Source organism: Macrosteles quadrilineatus, unplaced genomic scaffold (genome assembly GCF_028750875.1).
Source record: "Macrosteles quadrilineatus isolate MER2022 unplaced genomic scaffold, UCM_ALF_1.0 Scaffold_9__3_contigs__length_116548681, whole genome shotgun sequence".
Classification (NCBI taxonomy): Eukaryota; Metazoa; Arthropoda; class Insecta; order Hemiptera; family Cicadellidae; genus Macrosteles; species Macrosteles quadrilineatus.
This window is the reverse complement of record NW_026542602.1, coordinates 30,410,512-30,427,827: the sequence shown is the minus strand read 5'-3', so window position 1 is coordinate 30,427,827 and position 17,316 is coordinate 30,410,512. Positions and strand designations below refer to the sequence as shown.

Here is a 17,316-nt window from a genome sequence, read left to right as displayed (position 1 = left end):
GTTAATACCACACACTATGTTCACTAATTAATTCATCAACGAGACGATTTGAACTACAAGCCATTTATCCCTTGAAACGTGCTTTGAACAGCTTAGAATCGACATAATCTTCTTAAAAATCAAATTTTAATTGGCATTTCACACTCGATATAAAATAATGGAGAAGAGATATTTTTTAACGAACTAGAAGATGATAATAGTATTTTACTCATACATTTTAACTGCGTTGGAGCCTTGAATAAAAAAAAAATACATTTTCAACTATGAAACACAGCCCTGTTACTAATGGATTTTTGAATATTACCTTTATATAGCTTCTATAATCAAAAGCATCGATATAAAATAGAACTGTTGGAATTATTGGTGTCAATCACCTGAGTTGACGGTTCTAAGAAGAAATATGTTTATTAAAATACAACAAAACTTTTATTTAAAACATGTGATATGATAGAATAGAACTCTCCAAGTTTTTATGCAAATTTGAAAGCATGTTTTTTTAAATATTCATGATTTTAAAAAATTACCCAAAACGATATCTTTTATAGTACTAATGAATCTTGTCGCTTTGCTCGAAAACGGGTTTTGTTTTATAAAATGTTATATATTTAGTAGAGATTTTCAGTCATATTCCACATCAAATTGTACTTTTCTTAAATACATTTTTTCTTCGATAAAACTATTTAATGAGGCCTATGAACGAAGTCAACGAAGTTCTCATAATCAGGCTGAACGTGAATTTCATTAACAGATAACAGTACCCCTTATCTACATGTATTGGTTGATAACATTGGACATGTATTGATTGTATACGTCACTGACTGGTGAATACTGTACACGTACAGGAAACAATGATCAATTAAATAGAATTTATGATTTGTTGATCAATAATGTGGGTTTCTTTATACCTGAGCAACATCACGATACTAAAACAATGATAAAAATGAGTCTTGCAATTTGATGTAAAATCTTGTCAAAGACGTTGATAAATCTAGTGATTCCATAATTTAGAGACTTTTCTATCAAATCAATACTTATTTTGAATAGGATTTATTTTATTGAAAAGATAGAATGTTTTTATCAAATAAAAAATAACCCCAAAACTGTTTTAAATTACGTAATTGGTTCATTGTTAAGATATTATCGCTAAGCAAAACATATTATCGCAAATATATTATCGCTTAAGCAAAACATTACCAGTAATCTTAATCACCCAGATGAGAATTTGAAAACAAGTGTTATAATAATTGCAGTAATTTGTGATGTATTTTAAATAATTCTAACAGGAAAGTTCAAACATCTTTTGTACTATTTCAGATTACGATCCGAGTAAGAAGTATTTTAATTAAAGTGTAAATGACGGATAAATAGATCATGCACTTTTTTTCTGATCAGGCTGCAATTTCTTTAGCCGGGACAGTTTTTACGCTAATAATAAAAGGCAATTATAGCATGTACAAAGACAGTGCATAGTATGTGTACGTATTTTAGACTAGAAATAAATTAAGAGTGAGTGTATAATGAAGTGGATAATCTGTTTAGCTTTGTTACTAAGATCAGCTGTTTCTTCAGCTAGGATCATTTGTTGAAAGCCCAATCACCAAGGACAAGTTTGGATCTTCTGTATGACGAAACAAAATAAAATGACTCCTTAAGATTACATCTGTGACGTTAAAGTTAGTTGAGCTAAAATAACTTAGCTACCCATCTTTACCTCATTCATATTCAAGCTATGTATTCTAATAAAAAATAAAAATTAATCATTCCTCGCTATCAGAGAATATTAACAAAACACAAACTTTAATAATTTAACCATCTAGACTATGCATATAGGCCTAGTTATTTTTAAAGATTTAAGGCAGTAACTACGCGTAAAGGTTTCTATCTTTCCCCGGGCCCTGTTGTTATAAGATGGCGACAACAATGATGCAGTGGGTCCAGCATCCCGCTGTGGAGATGATTGAGTATTACGTCATTGTATTGTTAGAACCTTTACTGGAACTATCTCTTGTCTCAGAAAATATAGGGTAAAAAATTAATTTAACCAAGCCATTCGTAAAGTCACAAGTTAAAACTATTGTGGATGTTTTTTATTCATATATATTGCATCAATAGGGAGTCACTAAAATGTATCAATCCAAAATTTGTAGCAGATTATGAATGTATTTGTACGAGATGATTTAGAAGATGATAAATTTGTAAACAGTTAATCGACTGTAAGGTTTGAAACTTGGCAAGCACGTTTCTCCCTTCCTTCTAATTTTGAAATTCATACGATTAATTTTCTTTGAAAAACTCAGAAGAAATTTTGTGAGAGTTTAAATTGTGCATTTTCACTTATTAGAAAGGAATACATTTAATATTGAGATCATTAGAGTTCGTAAGTAGATCAGTTAGTGAATTATAGAAGATAGTCTTGTTGAAATTGACTTCGGAAACTGAAGTAAACATCTCATCTACATAAATCAACCGTAGTAGTCTTCGCTGGAATAGGCCATAGATAACTATGGTAACTATGTAAGTAACACACTTATAGATTGTATCGTTACAGTTGTAGTTTTTAGCTTGAAAATCTGACGGGTGCGTACAATATTACTGATATTACTGAGTTTAAAAACATTTGGTGTATAGAAAAAAACTTTCCAAATCAGCAGACTCTGATGGTAGCTCGATCATTTTATTTTAACTCAATTGGCCACGGAATTCACGTAAAAACTTACGTATACTTCAGAGTAGTTATCTAATGTCTATGGTTTACAATATTCCCTTTAATTTTACGATAAACCTCTAAAGGCTTAATGTTAAGACGTACAGCCATTTACAAGCATTTAACTATCCGGAAAAGCTATTCTATCAGAAAAAAGGAACAATAAATCGGTTTCAAACAAAAGATGAAATGTTAATGTGCGAAGAAAATAAGGTAGAATACCTTTATGAGGGGTTTCAAAACAAGTTGATCACATATATAGTTATTCTTATAAGTATAGATGAAGTTAAGTATTCTTGTTCTGCCACTTTATCATCTTTAAGATTCTATCCAGATACAAGATACAGTTTGGACTCATAATTGTATCGCTCTTCAACTCTACGGTTCATTGCTTCGTAGTAAATCCTTGCTCTTTCCTAAGATATATAATTTTAGAGTGTTCTTTGTCGTGAAAACATACATTACAGTAAATAAAGATTTAGCGGACAGCCTTAAGTCACACACAGTGAGTTATCGCACAGATACCTCACGTTTGGTGAAGCTAGGACAATACTGGTGTCTACCCAGCACAATACATGGCAAAATCGGGTTGGGAAGGAGACAATTGTAGCCTACAGCTAGTGCAAAATTTTTAATTACCTAAACAATTTTATTAAGCTTTGAAATAAAACAAAATGAACCATCAACGGCTTCAATATAAGATACAGGATTAAGGTGGTATTTATTTGTTGGAAACAATACTTTCTAATGATAAGTTTGGAAATATTTTACAAATAAAATGGCTTATTTGATAATAGATACTTGTTAAAGTACAGTATCTATTATATAGTACAGTAGTATATTCAATCACGTTGGGCAAAATTTGTTTATTTTCGACTAGAGCACATGTTTAACTGAGAAAAATGCACAATCCTCGAAATACACTTTTGGTCCGTGCGATGAACTATATTTTCAATTTTTCTGCAATAAACGGTTCTCTTCTTGTTTATCGGTTATTTAGAGGAAGATGTGACAGCTATTTAGATGCAATATATATTACTACACCAACACATAACACAATGTATTCATATTCAATTGGTAAAATTCTATTACATAAACATTTATTTAAATGTTGATTAAGGGGTTATATTGTAGTGAGATCCACAAAAGTTAGGACACAATGATAAACACAAATAAATTGAAATGCCTTTATGTTAATTTTTCTTAATCCGGAGTATATTTCTTCATTATAATATCCTCAGGGAAATCAGCTGACGAATTATTTTAACGGTATTAAAGTCTTGTTGGTCTCCTCGTCTTCAGCTTTTAGAAGAAAAACTAATATTTTAGTCCATGCAACATTATAATATCTTCAGCGAAGTCAGCTGACAAATTATTTTAATGGTATTAAGTCTTATTGGTCTCCTCTTCTTCAGCTTTTAGAAGAAAAACAACTATATTAGTCCATCCAACGCATGTACAAACATTTTGAGTTGAGTACAGGAGCTGCAATCTTTCTGACTTCAAAATTTGTCTGTTGAGTTTGCGTATAAAGAAGTTTTGATAGATATTGTGTGATATTATTACACCGTTATCAATATATTTTGTGTTTATCATCATGTTACGTTTAAGTATCCCTAGAGTAAGATCGACATTTACTGTTTGTAAATATTTACAAGGATTTTACGAATTACAGTTTATTATTGTGTTGGTGAAGTAATACAAGTTACTTTTTGTCTACTAGAGCTTAACAAGAAATACATCTTAGGAGCTAATTTACAAGTTGAGACTATCGGTTTGCGAAATTATCGTTTTGTGATCAGTTAGCGCGTTTAGTGAAATAATAGCGCAGTCAAATACATGTTGGAGCGTGAGTAAATCTAAAAAAAAAATACTACCAAAACATAACCATAACAAAATAAATATTACTAAGTCATATCTAAGTAATCTTGATTTCTTTTTCTTTTACGGCTTAAAGAAATTCGTAAAATAATGTGGAAGTGCAACACATTGAATGCTACAACAGTAGGGCTCAGTTTATTGGTATTCTCGTGGAGCTCAGGGTATTTACACGTTATCTTAACGTTATGGCGTGGAATGCCAACTCCATTCCCTGAACGGGTATTGTGATATTATTGTCACGCCATACTCTGTTATATACATTCCAATAGAAATTCTGTTTCCTTTATCTATGTAACTTTAGTTATTTATTGCATCACTTCTATGTCTCTGAGGGTGAAAGATTGAACTTAAAAGGTACATAGTACTAGCCATATGAAAATGAATACGTAACAGTAAAGATGTGTATGCAATAAGGTTGTGTGTTTGTAACATGAAACGTACATCTATTCATATTTTAAATATTAAATATACAGTATAATAAAGGTGTCTATATCGTATAATAACAGGAAGTCGTTAAAAGCCACTAAAGTAAAAAAATCGAATACTACCTTTTCATATGGTTACGATTACTAATGATTAGTAATTTCCTATAATTAATTGCATATACCTACCTGATAGCTGAATACGTTTCTAACGTCCTAAAACGCCCTATCGTACTTTCTGCCAATCACAAATGACGGGGTAAAAGATTATAATTTAAGGATGTAAAAGATTATAATTTAAGGATGTAAAAGATTATAATTTAAGGATGTAAAAGAAATTTACGTTAAACTGTAAACCCTCTAGATGTTTCAATTAAAACCAATCAGTAAAATTATTCCCCAGGTGATCAAATAAATTAAAAGATAGGGACCTAAAAGAGCGGACACTTTCAAAATCATGTGTAGAAACATTTTTAAAGTTTTGAGATTAGATGAATAGGTTGACAATTCATAAAGTACATACATTTTATTTTATGTATAGTAGATTACTTGTGTATTGTTAATAACGAAGCCAGCAAACGTGAGTGCAGAAAAGATGAAGTTAAATGTTAAATTAAGTATAAGAGAGGAATGGACGAGCATTGATACCAGATTCTGATCATAACCGGGTTGTTCTTTTGTTAGGGTTATAAAATCAAAATATAATTTAAAAAGTCAAATGTCTACTCAAAAACTATTTTCATTCAGTTAAATTTATATTAAAAAATGTCTATTCCTTTCTATTTCAAGCAATAATAAACTTAGAAAATGGCAGGTCTATACCATCTCAAACACCAAATTACGACTGGGTTTAAATTATGGGGAACTTTTGCATATGTTCAATTTTATGTAATACCAATTTGTTAATTTTGCCAATAAATATTTCAAGACTATGTGATTAAAGTACAAGTCAATGTGGTTCAATTCATTGGAGGGATGAACTATGTGTGTCAACTACAATGCAGGCATACTAGGTAGAACATAGGTCAGACATATTGTGTTTCTATCGTGTCACATAACGTAGAGTGTCTATATACGGGTATTTGATGTTAACTAAAACTAAAAACTACGTAAGTCCTGACATATAATACTACACATATAACTACATATAATATAAAAACGCATCACTGAAACACATCTTGACTTCAAACATATCGTAGGACAAGAACTTACATAGTGTTTTTGTTTGTGAAATAATGAAAAATAATTTGCAAGCAATTCTCTAATAATTGGTCCTACATATGATTTTCAGAACGGATAGTCCTAATCAGCCTGATACTGTATAGTAAACATTATCTTTAAATTACTGTTCAGGTTTTGGTGATAGTACACCCTGAGTGCATAGCAAGTTTTATTTTTTGTTTAAATCATTTAAATATTGATAAATGTGATATGATTTACCCTCTTTAGTTTTGTTTACTACCTGTCATAATTTTTACAAAGTCATTAAATTTTAATAATAAAAAATAGGCCTATAAAATATATTCATTATACTGCATTGAATTAAGTAAATATACACACGGATAATATCTGCAGGTATCTTAAAATTGTACTTTACTGCATTTTTTTGCAGTATACAGTTATTATTTTTAAGATCACGAACCTATCCATTCTGAACAGGTTATCAAACTTTCAATGGAGACATCAAACTGTGACAAAACTTTTGAAACACAAAACTCTAGCACTCCCTTATCTGGGGGTGCTTCCACGAATTACTGTTCTGATCGGAAAACGATCCTTTAAATCATGGAAAGAGTCAGCTTTCATCGGGGCTGGAGACTTGGGTATATTACCGTTTGAGGCGAAACATATTCCTAGTAGCGAGGTTTGTTTTATAAAATTTGTATAAAATTAAATGTTATAATATTACACTTTTTAATAAATTATAAAATAAGAGTAATCGATGGTATTCTCTTTTTGACGGTAAAGTACAAACAAATTGGAAATAAGTTAAGCTTATAACATGTTTATTTCAAAACTGTAGGCTTAAAATATTTGGAATTACCTCAGTTCGTCTCGATTTCAATATAATTTAAATTTGTTATCGCTGAAAGTCTATTTGATTACGCTCTATTGAAGAAAGCCTGTAGAACGTTTGCTTCTGTTAAAAATTATTAATATGATATAAATAAAATTGTAGTTTAAAATAAATTGAACAACTTTTGCCACGGAGCCCAACGAATAATTGAGACGGTTGCTTATGTTATGTACTTAATAAATTTCTAATTGCATTTGATAACCACCAAACAGTTCTGAAATAATCTTAATGTTATTAAAGATGGGTTTATGTAGCCAGAGTTAAGTAAAAATATTGAGGCAACCAAAAATATTGTTTTTTAGGGAATTAAACATTCAAAGCTGTTTATTAGACCTATGTGCAATGAAATGCCATACCTATCTAGAAACTATTAGGGTTGTTATTTTAGGCTAGGAGTACTAAATCGATTCTGGAACACTCCCTTTTCTAAAATCCATATGAAAGTGAACACATTTTTAGTTGATCGGAAGTAGTGGTAGGAAGTAAGTGGTTTTAACTGATTCTCATTCGAGTTGTTAACAACAGCTGTTGATCCACGTTCCCCAGTCATGTTGCTGGTTTGTATGTAGATGTCGGAGGCTTGTCCCATGTACAACAACGACGGATCTGTGTTTGCAACCAACAACACGTGTTTAGAGGTAACTAACAAAACGTAACCAGTTGGATTTCTCAAAAAGTTTATTGAATTATTACTTGGTTAAGATGTTACTAGCATTTTTTGGTGTTAATGTTGATGTGTGTCTTTGTTTGAGACAATATTCTTAGCTAGGAACAATTTAATTTGTTTGATAAAATTACAGCGCATATCAATTGTATTATGTGCGTTGGTGTACTCTTACGTCACTGTATATTTTTACCGTGTTCGTTAGAGTATCATGCTAACCCTATATTGTTACTAAAATCATACATACTTTCGTTTTATGGCATATTTCATTTATAGCCAAATTATAATATCTGGGTCTAGAATTGAACTTTTTCCATTAAAATCTACAAACAAACTATTTATTTTACAATACGAGCACGTAGTTTACACAATTATGGGCTATAGCTGATCAAGCTGAATATTTGAACACCAAGCTACGTTATAATATGGCGATCCAGTGGTTCATTCCTAACTTAACTTAGCCTTAGCTGTATGTCCATTTAAAAAAAATAACTCTCTCAGGTCGAAAAGTTGTAACATACTTTGAAGAACTACCTCCACCAAATAAATATCTTACGGTTATTAAATTTTATTTCTTGTCTACATAATATGTATTAGAAATATCGGTAGCCAAGTTGTAACCAAGATTTATTCACCGAGACGTCACGGAAGTAGTCTCACAGCTGTTAAGCAGCCAGTGACAAATGCCGCAGTAACTTACGCTCATGTCAGGATCCTTTTACCCGCCATCTTCGCCGCTTCATACATGTCGTCTGCTTTGTGTACTCTCAAGTGACTGGGGATTAATGTATTATGTATGGGACTTGGTAAACGTACATAAAATACTAATTTTTCTTTTCTTTATCAGTGACATAACTATTTGATCAATGTTGTATGTGATGGTAATGTTATACGATGTCGTATGATGTAGATGTGTTACGTCATGCAACACTATTCCTTATATTTAAAATAATACACTATAAGAACTTTCCAGAATGTAAATGCATAAACATGTTGAATGAGCGATACATTTTTACCGGACACATCTTTCGTCATCAGGCCAAAACAGAGAGTCAATGAAATAACATTAATTGAACAAAACCCCAAGATTCATAATATCAATATGCTTACCATTATTGTAAAATATTTATGACGAAACTAAAATGAAAATAGTTGCTTTGTTTGACTATTGCTGTTTGCACATATTTGTCTAAAGAATATGTGGAACTTAGTCACTAACAAGTCTACAAGATCGCGCCACTCATCCTACACTCATCTCCATTCATACTTGGCTTAAAATACCAACTACTTTATCATACTTTGTATGGTCGTAATTTCAATGAAAATTATAAAAAAGTAACATAACTAAAACATTGCCTACGTTGTAATGCAATTCGTCATCCTGAAATATTTTTTTATTAAATTTTACAAAACAAGAGTGTTACGATAAAATTTTTTATCACAAAACCTTAACAATACAGCTATTTTACCTCTTCTGATGGTTTTAATAATATGTGAGGTAAAATTATGGTGGGAAATAAATGTTTTAATGCTTGAAAAACTATTTTAATGGAAACCACATCAATGAAATTGAATATTTCTCATCATTTAAAATTATTTGTAATTAAATTAAATGTGTACGATATTACATTATACGTTATTTGCAGAAGATGTAACATTTATAGTGTGATGTAACTGAACTATGTAATTGATTTTTATTTTTCAGACCACGGAGGACAAGACTTGAAAGTCTTCTAGTTCTCAACCTTCTACGACAGCGAGTAAGTAATTTTTTTAAATAGCAAAAAGCTTATTGTTTATACATCTATTGTTACTCGTATGTCCTATGAAACCCTTTTGTTTCGTTAGTACCCATTTACAACCTAAATGTGTGTTACAAAGCAAGGGTAATTATTACTGACAAAAGAAAATTATTACATCAAAACACTCCCATATTTAATCATGAATTACAATAGGAATCGTTATTTCGTAATAGATAAATCAATTTAAAAATACAGTGTTTTAACCAGAGCATCATTGTTTTCTGGAATGTAACTATGGTTGAATTTAGGTATTTACGTGGACATTATAACCATATTGACCAACTGTATACTTTCTTTTTTAGCTACGATACTACATTTATAATTTTTGGTGACATGAAGATGCAACACTTTACAGTACTGTTTATTTTTTATATGAAACGATACTTCGAACTAAAGTATGTTATTAATATTGGTTGTTTATTAATGTGTATTAGTATTATAATCACACTTATCATTGTGTTAACTATTTATACATAGTTTGTGCATTAGAAGAAAATCGGTATTTTACTTCTGCATCCCCTGTTATGACATATTTTTATTGTGAAATCATAACACATTTGACGTTGGAATTCGATGTCTACTTCAAAGCAGATTCGTATTCAAAACGCTTATTTAAACGTTAACACATACGATTTATCCAAGCAAGCATTCAGGTGGAGTTATGCTAAACTGAAACGCGTAGAGAAAGCTTCAAAGTTCATCACACCGGATTATATCTAGCTTTGCAAACTTTGATTGGGAATTTAGTTGTTATAATCAATCATTGAGGTAACATAACATGACGTAGCTTAATCAAATAGAACACGTGACTAGATAGTTTTGATTTTGAATTATAATTTCTTTACATGCCTGATCATGGAAAACTAAGAAATACTAAACAATATGAGCATTAACGCATTGTGTGAATACGTTTTAAGTTAACCGACTTAAAGGGGTGTTGAATAGGATTTTAAATCAATGGTCGAACAAATACCATCCACATTAGGCTATGTTTATGAATTGTATTTCACTTATAATAATTTATTTTCGTTAACCTCAGAAAAGAAGGAAACTCATACTTTTATGATTGTAAAAAGTACCTAAGGCTGAAAAAACTGTTCTTAAAATATTTTTTATACATATATAGATAGGCCTAAGCATATATAAATATATAAAAAGTGTGATTGCGTTTGTAACGTGAGCAAATGTAAAAAGATTTTGTTGGGATTTTGCATGAATGTTTAGGCCTGGATAAATATTAAAAATGCGTTTGCGAACCAGCAGGATTGTGTAATAGAAACAAGTTTTATGGGGTTATTAAATTTATATTATTATATTTACACCCTAAAAAGGTGAAATGCCTATTTTTTGTTAGGCGTGTAGAGTTAAAAAATATTTCTTATATTGAAGCGTTGTACGCTTAATGGGTAAATACAAGGAAAAATGTAATAAAAATGTACAGTTAAAATTTGTATGTTATTCCATGAATGAAAAGAGAGGTGTCGTACTTAACTTGTTAATGGATGGATATTTTTGAATTTGCGGCAAGTTTGTTTATCCCACACTGAACTATTCACATTAACGAAAAATCACATTTTTCCTTTCCTTTAGCAGCAGTTATAAGTACTAATTAAATGTATTGTTATTTAAACAAATAAATCCGACATATTAAGGAAATATTTTGGCAAAAATCTGATCAGACAAATGGAAATTCCCTTAGTCTGCAGGTTTGCTGCAATGGTGATACATACAAATACATATTTGGAAAAATAGGTTTTTTACTACCGGTCGCTGGTTTTTAGAAATATTAAATAGCTTTGTTTTTATTTACACACTATATCAATCTATGAGAACTTACACCTCATTGCATTTACTAAAGCATTTGGTGGCAAATTGAAATTTAAGAAATGATTTTGATTCATTGTAAAATGAATATGCGAAATTTAAAACGAACTACAGCAAACTGAAATAATAAGAAATTACACTAAACTAAACATTAACATTTTATGTACACCTTTCACGGTTGGACGATATTTCCTCAATCTGCCAACCGAGCTGGAACCTTATACTGACGTCACGTCCTAGTAAATGAGGCACGGACAGTAGGCGAGACGTGCTTCTGACAGTGTCACGGACAATATTGAATTGTACAATATCTATTCATGTTGTGGCGCAGTGTTCATAATATAAGGTTCATTTATCATCTCTAAAGAAATTATAATGGAGCTGTACCTTTAGAAATTAATTTTATTTTAGATTGGATGGCGATATCTAAGGAAGTTTCGAAACCCTAGTCCTTATAATGGGTATTGTAACTTCGACATTGTAAGCATTACTAATTGGTATTGTTGGGATGACTGTTTGGTCAAATCAATTGGGTAATCCAAGCAGTTGTCTCCCCAAGTTGTCAGAGCAGATGTCAGATGAGACAGAAGCGATGATTTGAATTTTTACTTGGTCATGCCTGGTATACAGCTCAAGAGGATATACCCTGTCTGTAGCAAAGCTTCAAGGGAGAGGCCTGCCTTATATAAACGGCGAACTGCAAAGGCAGAATTCTTAGTAAAAAGATGGGACGATCTTAAATATTTCCGTTTCTTTAATTTTTACTGTTTTTGAGTGTGCGTCTACAAAAATTGATTTATAAAAAATGGATTGATAAAATTCTTATTCGTTTGAGAGACAAATTTCAAGAACATACATTGTCATTATTGGGGTTTGAAGAAAAATTAATTTTATCGTAAAAAGTGACATGTAGAAAAATTGAAACCGTTGATTCCTCTCCCCAGGCTAAGAGAAAGTAGTACTTTTTCAGATTTTTCAAATTATATGTAACTACGATGTACTCATTTTTTGAACAAAAATTTCTAAATATTCTAAAAAAATCATGTTTACTCTCTGGTGACTGAATACCATGTAATACTATGTAATGTAACACTGTAACAATGTAACTACTGTAATGTAGTGGCTTCAGTCTATATTTGTTGACAACAGATGTCCCTACATACTTCCGCACTGGATATTGTTCTACGAAAGCCCAATGCCACTTTGAAAGATTTTTGAGATACTTGGTGTAGAGGATTGTGGAAAAAACTTCTTTATAATTCAAAAACTTACCGATTGTAAAAAATTGAATTATTTTTATATTAATCTGAACGATAATAAATAAGGTTTGAATTGATTCTAATAATGTTGTAATCCGGACATAGGGTAGGGAGGGGAGTGTGAATCACTCAACAAGATTGAATGGTTAGAGCCAGCTGCAGTCGATATAATAATGTTAACGCACCTTAATTACACGGAAACACTCTCTTGCAAAATATAACTAATGAACTATGACCTGATATTGAAGAGTACTTTAAAAAATTGAAACGTTTGCGCAAGCATCCAACAACCTTTCCTCATACGTTTAGCAAATAAAACTAATATTATTGTTAGAGAAACTTAAGTTCTCTATGTGAATGATTAATTTGCAAAGCATTCATTTTTGAATAGTTATACAATTATTTTTCTAATTTTATAAAAATTATAAAACCATTGGTTAAAAAGGGAATTAGATTTCACAAGTACAGTTATATGCCAAGTTATAAGTAGAGGTGGTTGATCTCTTATTGTTTTATAGTCCCACATAGCACGGATCCTTTTGACACATTAGTTAAGGCTTAGAGGGTCATCATTAACAGAAATGTAAAAGAAAATGCGAATTTCGTGAACCCTCATCAGCTTTTTAACTAAATATTTCTTTTGTTGTTTTTGTGGCATTAGATATTTTCTACATAAAACGAGATAACGCACTCTGAATGATCTAGAGCTGTTAATGTGTTCTGAAAAGTAAATTATATGCGCCCTTATTCTGGATGTAATCAAGAGTATAAAGGATCCCAAAGGGCCACCTGTGGCTATCCTCCCTCCAACTAACCACCACTGTTCTATCCTTACACTTTACAACACCTTAGAAGATGTACCAATTACTAGAATAGTTACCATCTTGGTTTAAACATAGTTATTGGCAATAGTGAGTGATTTGTATGTTTAAATTAATTTTTTCCTTCAGTCACCCGACAAAGTGGGATTTCTTGCACTGTTTAGTGCAGAAAGCTGCTAATTTCTGCATTTGTCGCACAGTTTTTACTTATTTGCACCCCAGTATTCCAACCAAACAACACAAAATAGCGTGCTTTTATTATGCACGTAATCCATGTACGCTTGGAAATAGGTTGGCAACACTTAAGATACTACGACTATGATCAGCTGGTACAGCGTTTCCCATTTCGTTCAGTGTTTGGATTTAACCTATCCTAAAAACGTACAGTGTTATAGTGTTAGTACAGTGTTTGAAAGACTAATTATTTATATTATTTATAGTAACTGTTGGGAAAAAATATTGTGTAACACGAGTGCAAACTGCCTTTGCTGCACTCAAGAGACTTTCCACACTCGCCTGAGGCTCATGCGTAAACATTTCTTTCGTGTGCAGCAAAGTGCAACTTCGCCCACTAGTTACACAAATAACTATTGCGGACACTTCCCAAAGTTCCACGACCTTTCGATATCAGGGATCTGATTCTGTGAGGTCAGTACTATTTATGAAACAGCTGATCGTAGTAAGTAACAAAGCTTCACAGATCATCTCACACCATTCTACACTCATCCTTCACTCATATTTGGGTTGAAATACACATCTAGGTGGCGTTCTAAACTCTCTTGATAATTGATTGACATGATTAGGACACAAATTGAGAAACAGTGGACAAATTATTAGCAGTAAACATTTTTTTAGACCATTGAATTAAAAACAATTGAAAAATAAAGGATTAATTTGGTCTATTGATTTTGAGGGTCTATATATCAGGGACACACCTTCCTACAAAAACCTCATATGTAAAAGCCTGTATAATGTTATTAATTTTATCACAGAATAAAAGTTCAACAAATATAAGGGTAATGCAAGCATTGCCTGATACAGCTACATTATACCAGCTATAGTAGTGGAGTCTCAATCATTGCACATAATACATTGTACGTTATACATGTATCGCTTTGTCAATAAGGGCTGTGATTGGTTCTGCTCATGACAAAGCCGACCGAATCCGTCGTAATTACATTTCAAAACAGTTGCAATATGCTGTATGTTACATAAACATAATCTATGTAAGAAAACTCGCACACCACAAATATTATGTTAGTCTGTTCACAAATGAAGGCTTTACAAGTCAAAATGAAATTAAAATTGACTTACATAAAAATCTAGAATGCACTCATTTTAAAATGAGCTGTTGGTTATAGTGGTTTGCAAAGGATTTAAATATTAACATATTTAAATCCTAATTATTTAAATAATAATATGTTAAAAGGGGGATATCAGGTATTTAAATCCCTGAAAAGTGAAAAAAAATACGATAGACTCAACGTTCAATCTTTACCTTTTCTCAATACAATATCCTGCCAATTTGCTAGTTTGACGTACCTAATAGACAACGTGTATAACAGATTTTTTGTGTTTTTTTTTATAATCCCATAGTAAACAAAACTAAAATACAATTTTGATTTAATTTGTTGTACATGAGAAAACATGTTTGATGCATTTTCTAGGGCATAGGTCTACATACCATGTCTGTGTTATATATAATAAGGATAAGTGTAATGAAATATTTTCTGTCAGTTTAGTAAAACTGACATATTATTGATACCTTTTTTGTAAGGTTCTTTATGAAATGGGTGTATTGAATTAATATCATAGGTTGAACAAGTGCCTTAACACAGTTTACATGTCATCAAATAAAAGTCTGCAAATTCAGTAAAAAGTTCGCTAACACTCTAGTGTCAAGTTTATTAAGAAACTTCATAACACTTTGAATTTCAGGTGTCACAAGATTAACAGCGTTGTCAAACTAATTTCAACTCCCGAATAAACTTTGTCAAAGACTTTCACTAATATCGTATCTATAGACACGGGTAAACGAATTGAAGCAAGTTCTTTCTAAGATATCTAAGAACATTTACGTTTCTTTTAGAGTGTTTTATATTAGTTGCCGTAATAGAAAATAAATTACTAAAAGGATCAAGCAACATAAGAACTATACTTGTTTATACCATAGACTAGGTTAATCTGTAGTGAAAATCTAAGCTCTTAGCAAAGATCCTTTTCGCTATGTATATGATTATTTAGTGAAATATAAGTATCTTTGGATATATTATTTTACTAATATCAGGTATTTCTTAACAACTTAAGCCCGAATTTTGCAGATGTATCTTTAATGGATTACAACAGAAATTACCTACAATGCTTCAACCCTATGTTTCTTCCCAAGTTTCCACTGAAATACCAAGGAATTATAATTGGTATTACACCTACATTAACAGGCTGCATTCTAATCGATATCTGCTAGTAAACCAATAAAACAAATAACTGGAGTGTTTATTTTTACTTAGTTTTCATAGAAGAAAACAAATCACATATATTAAAAGTAAACTAATATTAAATTGGGGTTTTATTCAATATTTAGTAGGATTTGAATAAAAGTTAATTAAGGTTGAAGTTAATTAGTCTTGCTCGAATTGTTTTCCTGAATTTATGTGAAAGTTTTACAAATAAGTATTGTGGTTTTAAGTTTTGAAATTATGTTTCATAGATTGGTAGTAAAAATGTCTTTGGTAAATTTCTTCAGGTGTCTAGGTCTAGCAATCACAAAATGGAAAGTTCTCACCAGTTTTGGTTCTTCACAGTGGCATTAAGTTCATGATGTGGCAGTACAAATTTAAATAAAAAATAAATATATGCCACTGCTCTTCTATTACTTGTGATACACCTTTATAACACTTTAACTCTAAAGTATATTAATTTAAAGATGAGAACCTCACCGAAAAGATGCTTAACCTGCCACGTATGATAGGGAAGAGAAGGAATTTTTAATTTTCACACAAGGGGTTCATAGGTTCATTGTTGTAGCCAGCTGTCTTCTTTCTTGATACACTAACATCACTTCACTTATATTTAGGCTTTTGGAAAATTATTCAGGGTTGGGATTTTAGGATAAACATTGAGAATCTTTGCTACGGTTCGTTCTTTCAAGTCATGAACAAATATTCTTGAATGAAGGAAACTGCAATTACTTATTTCCTTAGTACAAAATAAACACAAGCTATATTCAAAGTACATATTAACATATATTACCATTTTTAAACTCCTGCATTCAGTTTTACTGGAATGGATAAATAGCGCTAACAGAATTGGAAACACTTAATCGAAATTAATGCTGAGGGAAATGAAATTACTTATCAAGACAAAGATTCTGTTTTTACAACTCTCTGGCAGGGTCCAAAGTAAACGATATTAGTTTCGACCTCAAACAGGAAAATATAGAAACATGTAATAGAACGAATTATAAGTAATAAGCAATAAGTAACACATTAAACGGAGAGAAAACAAAATATCAAAACTAAAAATCCTTTTCATAATGATTTATCTTTGACAAAATGACCTACTGACAAAAAAGTTGTTAACACTTGACATGCACTACATTGTGCATCTGAAGAGACCAAGCTTAGGTCGAAACAAGCAAAAGACCAGCCAACTTTTGGTTGATGGAGCGGTTCAGTGTTTGAACCTTCGTTCTTCGTCCAACGCCATTTGTGGCTAGTTCCTTTTTGCAAAGTTTCGTCCTGTTCAGGTCGTCGTCAGTTCCGCCTTGAGCACAAGACTTCGCGTCATAATGATTGTCCACCACTCATAAACATCGTTGAAAATTGTTTAGCTTCATACTTTTAGATTACTAACTTCGATGAAA

The 17,316-nt window shown here is 31.3% G+C and overlaps 1 protein-coding gene across 2 annotated transcripts in view; it reads left to right on the top strand.

The window, feature by feature from the left end:
• LOC129002715 (protein dimmed-like) overlaps positions 1-17,316 on the top strand; it is a 134,284-nt gene that overhangs the window by 5,549 nt on the left and 111,419 nt on the right. For both annotated transcript variants that reach the window (XM_054430724.1, XM_054430725.1), the window contains exon 2: positions 9,454-9,508. The gene's annotated coding sequence lies outside the window, so the exon portion shown is untranslated. The remainder of the gene's footprint in view (positions 1-9,453; positions 9,509-17,316) is intronic.